The sequence below is a fragment of the Erpetoichthys calabaricus genome, chromosome 15 (genome assembly GCF_900747795.2).
Source record: "Erpetoichthys calabaricus chromosome 15, fErpCal1.3, whole genome shotgun sequence".
Taxonomy (NCBI): domain Eukaryota; kingdom Metazoa; phylum Chordata; class Cladistia; order Polypteriformes; family Polypteridae; genus Erpetoichthys; species Erpetoichthys calabaricus.
The window spans coordinates 3,992,850-3,998,849 of NC_041408.2; positions in this window are offsets into that span (position 1 = coordinate 3,992,850).

Sequence of the window (6,000 nt, forward strand, 5' to 3'; positions counted from 1 at the left end):
ATGCAACGTATATGCCTCTGTTCAATGCCATTTGGCATGGGATTCGTGAAAGCAGTGGAAATGTCTGTGATGTGCCACCTGTTGGAATGACAAATTCAATGCATATGTCTCCGTTGAATGCCATTTGGTATGGGATTCGTAAAACCAGTGGCAATGTTTATGATGCACCATCTGTTGGAATGACAGAGACATAGAAAGTAGACAGACACACAGAAACACAGACAATTATCCTCTTATTAGGGTGGATGTGTGGAGTATACATCAAGGGGGTTATGTTTAAGTTTTATAATTCACTTGTAAGGGTTCACCTGGTGTACTGTGTTCAGTTTTGGTCTCCATACTATAAAAAAGACATAGCAGCACATGAGAAAGTCCAGAAAAGAAAAACCAGGCTGATTCTAGAACTGAGAGGCATGAGCTATGGGAAGAGATTGAAGGAGCTGAACCTTTTCAGTTTAAGCTAACAAAGAATGAGAGATGTGTAACACGCAAGAACCAAACTGGAACTGCTGTCAAAGTCCAGTCTGTGTCACATACGAGTGTAAACGAGCGGAGCGGAGGTGTGAATATAGCCTCAGTGTCCCAGCCCTCAATGGGTTTAGTTGTCGTAAGCAAAAATTAGCAAAAAAGATCTTCTCGCTCTGACATCTTGTAGGAAACATTCATTCATTCAGCAATATATCTGAAAAGAAAAAAGAATGTTTTTGAATGGACTGGGAGTGATCTGACAGTTGCAGGGATCCTCCAATTTCCTATCTGGTTTTCGGATGTCAAAACACAGGAAGGCACTTCTGGAGGAGGGAAGCGGAGTCAGCATTTGTGTGAGCGACTGCAGAGACAAGACGTACTTAGAGACCAAATATTTCCTGTTCACAAAATTCTGCAACAGCAAATTTTTTAAAGTGGCCCGTTTGTCCCAAGGGAAACACCAGGGACTGCGCTCTTATTTAATTAGGAAAACGCCTTCTGATGGCGCTGCTTATGAAAGAGGGTTGGAAAAAAACAAAGGAAAGTTGGGAGGTGGGAAGGTGCATTGAGACAATGGGGGGCTTGAGTGGGAGTGCAGTAATTTAATTTGTAGGTTTGAGAAGTTGATGTTTATTAATGGCCAGTGGCGTTGAGCTTTTCACTGTTTTCTTGTATAAAGAATGGCCCGGAATGTTCTCCTTACAAGGGCATTTTATATTGTTAATAAAACGTTTTTCTTGGACTTCTGGCCTGGTTGTTTTTCCACAGCGGGGATCACTTTATATATATACGGTATAAATTCAGTAAAAATAAATAAACATGTATATATACCACAAGGGAGCACCACTGAGCTCCAAACCACTGACATAGTGAAACCCAACACTATTCCAGGTTCAAATCAAGGTTTTTATTTTTCACCAACACTTTTCCAAATAAGCCCCAGCCAAAACACACAAGTATAACCAAAGATCCTGTTTCTCCTTCTATCGTCCTGATGAGTGTCGCCCACTGCACCCCCCCGACTCTGACTCTGGCTCTATTGTTCAATTCATTTAATGCGATCCTGATAAAAATGATGTCAAGGTCTTTCAAAAACATCAACATTTCTTGATGACACCAAACCTTTGACTGGTAGCGCGCAGTGCTTGTTAAGATGTAGTAATGACAACAAATACAAAAGAAATTTCTTCCCAAATTTTTTTGCAATAAATTTTTGATTTCTGTTTTGTGGATTTCGTTTCATTATCGATGCTTGTTGTTTTAGTCTGTTTATCTTTTTGTTCTTTTCTCTTTTATTTTGCCCTTTTTGAAACCGTGAGAGTGCTTTTGGCTATATCTCTCTGCCTGCTCCCCAAACCTTTCAAATCTTATCATCTCGTGGCTATTTTGTCTGAGTTTTCTCTCTGTAGCCATCTTGGCATTTAAGGAGATTCATACAAACGACAATGAAAATATAAAGAATTCTGAGAAACAATTCACAGAAGTGATTCCTGGTTAAGGGGATGCCTTTCAATGCACATAGTGTGTATTACTAGGGTGTTGTACCGTATTAGCCATTATGTATGTAGAGAAATGCCAAGCAAAATGACACCTTTTATTGGCTAACTAAAAAGCTTTTGAGGCAACTCGGGCCTCTTCTTCAGGCGAAATGTAATTAATTCCTGTTCCACTAGGTGTCACTGTGCAACACTTATTTTCAGAGGATTGTTCAGCTACATTCACATTGATTTTGTTTCGAGGATCCGTTTTACCCATCCTATGACTACATATCGAAAATATCTTCTAAAAATGTAAATACAATGTCACCTCAAAAAACGGAATCATTGCAGCCTTAGAAAGCTGCTGAGTGCCTGGAGTTTATTACTGACTAGTAGTGAAGACAGCGTTGTCTGTTTGCAGTGTTTTATTGCTGTATTATGGCTTGAAGAACATAGATAGATAGCGTAGTTGGCAGGATTAGATAGCTAGATAGATAGCTAGATAGCTAGATAGATAGATAGATAGATAGATAGATAGATAGATAGATAGATAGATAGATAGATAGATAGATAGATAGATAGATAGATAGATAGATAGATAGATAGATAGATAGATAGATAGGTTTTAATGTGTGGTGTAGTAGGCAGGATAAGATAAATAGATGAAAGGCACTATTTAATAGATAGATACAGTGATCCCTCGCTATATCGCGCTTCGCCTTTCGCGGCTTCACTCCATCGCGGATTTTATATGTAAGCATATTTAAATATATATCGCGGATTTTTCGCTGCTTCGCGGGTTTCTGCGGACAATGGGTCTTTTAATTTCTGGTACATGCTTCCTCAGTTGGTTTGCCCAGTTGATTTCATACAAGGGACGCTATTGGCAGATGGCTGAGAAGCTACCCAGCTTACTTTCTCTCTCTCTCTCTCTTGCGCTGACGTAGGGGGGTGTGAGCAGGGGGGCTGTTCGCACACCTAGACGATAGGGACGTTGCACTGTGTGCAGCTGCTTCCTGAAGGACATGCTGCGCGGTGCTTCGCATACTTAAAAGCTCGAAGGGCACGTATTGATTTTTGCTTGAAAAACAAACTCTCTCTCTCTCTCTCTCTCTTTGTCTGCTCCTGACGGAGAGGGTGTGAGCTGCCGACTTCAACAGCTTTGTGCCGCGGTGCTTCGCATACTCCTGACAGGCACTCCTTTGAAGAGGAAGATATGTTTGCATTCTTTTAATTGTGAGAGGAAACTGTGATCTCTGTCTTGTCATGGAGCACAGTTTAAACTTTTGAAAAAGAGACAAATGTTTGTTTGCAGTGTTTGAATAACGTTCCTGTCTCTCTACAACCTCCTGTGTTTCTGCGCAAATCTGTGACCCAAGCATGACAATATAAAAATAACCATATAAACATATGGTTTCTACTTCGCGGATTTTCTTATTTCGCGGGTGGCTCTGGAACGCAACCCCCGCGATGGAGGAGGGATTACTGTAGTGTGGTTGGGTGGACAGTCTCAAAACTGAAAGATTTTTGGGACACCAACTGGGCTGTTCCTTCTGTTTGTTGCCTGACTAATTAAACAGATAAAACAAAATTAAAGAAAATGCACATCTTTGCCCTGCACCCCAGTACAGGACGTCTCATAAACTTCGTAAGAATCTCAGTGGGACAGTGCTCCGTCCTGCAGCTTGCTCTGGCCTGAAAAGGCACCTTCTCCTCGGGCGCCTGTCCTTTTTCGTGGTTGGACTGGAAGGGGCCCCTACTGGTTGATAGATAGATAGATAGATAGATAGATAGATAGATAGATAGATAGATAGATAGATAGATAGATAGATAGATAGATAGATAGATAGATAGCGTAGTTGGCAGGATTAGATAGACAGATGCATAGCTCTAACACCAAATAAATAGATCATTGAATCAACAAGCTAAGTAAAATGGCAGGCTCAGTTATGGGGCACATTCTGGACCTCCTGGAGGTGGTAAAAAAACAAAACTGAGTGCTATCATGAACAATGCTGCACATCCTCTCTGTGACACACCAACACTGAGGACTTTCAGACAACGGATTATTCATCAGAAGTGTGTCAGGAAACACTACTGGAACCACTTCACAGTAACTCTATCTATCTATCTATCTATCTATCTATCTATCTATCTATCTATCTATCTATCTATCTATCTATCTATCTATCTATCTATCTATCTATCTATCTATCTATCTATCTATCTATCTATCTATCTATCTATCTATCTATCTATCGAATCCTGCTAACTACGCTATAAATCTATCTATCTGTCTGTTATATAAAGCCTTTCAGTGGGCTGATGCCCGCTTCTAGGAAGAGTTGCCACACTAGTAAATGGTCTCCAGTTTGTCTGGCTGTGGTCTGATGAACATCTAAACTCTTTGAATTTGCAATCCTTTCCAGCTTTATGCACATCAACAGCTCTTGATTGATTGCAGTTATCTTCTGAGATCTCTTTTTTGCAAGAAGGTGCTTCTTGTCAACAGCCAACTCAGAATGCTTGAGTCTTGTTTTTTAATTGGTCAAACAGCTGTTAACCACACCTCCAATCTCATGTCATTGGTTGAGCTCCAGAGTCCAATTAACTTTTACTGAAAGGGGTTCATCTTCTTACTTTTTCCAGTCTACACCTGTGGATGGCTGATGATGAACTGATTTTGTAGAAGGACAGCACTATGACTTGTGTGTTGGTCACCTAGCCAGCCCGTGTTTGTCCTTTACTGCAACTCAGATGAAGATCAGACCATAAAGTATAAGAAGATCTGAAGGAAAAGGGCTTGACTGGCGAGGAGACAGAGGGCCGAACTGTTTGCAGAAGTTTGACAAGCACATTGGCCCCACAAAAGAAGTGGGAAAGTTGAAAAGAAAGAAGAAGATGATAAAGATCAGTCCACATTTTAATGTATACAGAGATGTGGTTATTTCTGATGGGTTCACAGACGTTTCCATACCACTGTACTTGAATAATCTTCTTACTTTTGAGATGGCTTCAGTCTTGCTTTGAGATTGTTGTCTGAGATGAGTCTCAGGTATTTTCTTTAATTTTGCCATAAACAGCATGGCTGATGCCCCACGACGTACACCACACCATTTTTACATTTTAGAGGGTCTTGTCACAATGGAGACGATATGCAGAGCCCACACCGACTGCCCCTCTCTAACCACATCACCACCCCGGTGACCTCTCCATATTCTCAATGAAGCATTTTTAGAGTTTAGCTGGATTATATCGCATAAGTAACATTTAAAGAATAAACATTTTCTATCCAAATAAAAGAAACAAATTCCATTAAGCTTATCTCTTCCTAGTCATTGGAAATGTGATGAGTCATATTGCTGGTGTGGTGTTTGCGGCCATGGTCAGATATGAAAAGAAATGCAAGGAGACTGAGAATCAGGAAATGCCAGAAGTGGCGCATTAGAACTGTAGGAAGACGTCAGGAAATCCCTCCTAGAAACACTTCTGTAATATAAAGTGTAGCTAAATAAACCACGCCAAGGAAAAATTTTTCCTAAATAAAACACAGCCTATCATCTTCATCTGAACAAATATGGAGTCTATGGGAACCAGCATACCGGACAAGCACACAAACACATATTGAGCTTTCTGTATTATTAACTGTAATTGTCACAAGACAATGGGCTTCAATCCTACCACCAACGGTAGGAACTAAGGACCTTTCTGTTGTAAAAGAGATGGCACAATGTAGATGAAGAGTTCAATCACCAGCCTGTCATCTCCATATATTGTAAAAATAAAGTGTGCAAGATGAGCAAAATTCGCAGGTAACATGGAGATCGTCTTCCTAGATAGGAGTCCATGTAACAGACTGCCATCTTCAGGCAGTGGTGGACTTTATGTGTGTTCCACCCCAGTAGGGGAGGGGCTTATTGCAGAAGTGGGTGTGTCTTCAGGTGCCCTGGACTCTCTCGGATCCTTCATTCTGTAGCTAAAAGTGGAGAATGTGTAAATGACAGAGCCCTCTCACGTCCCTGGGTGGTATTACAATCGAAGTACAAGTACAGAG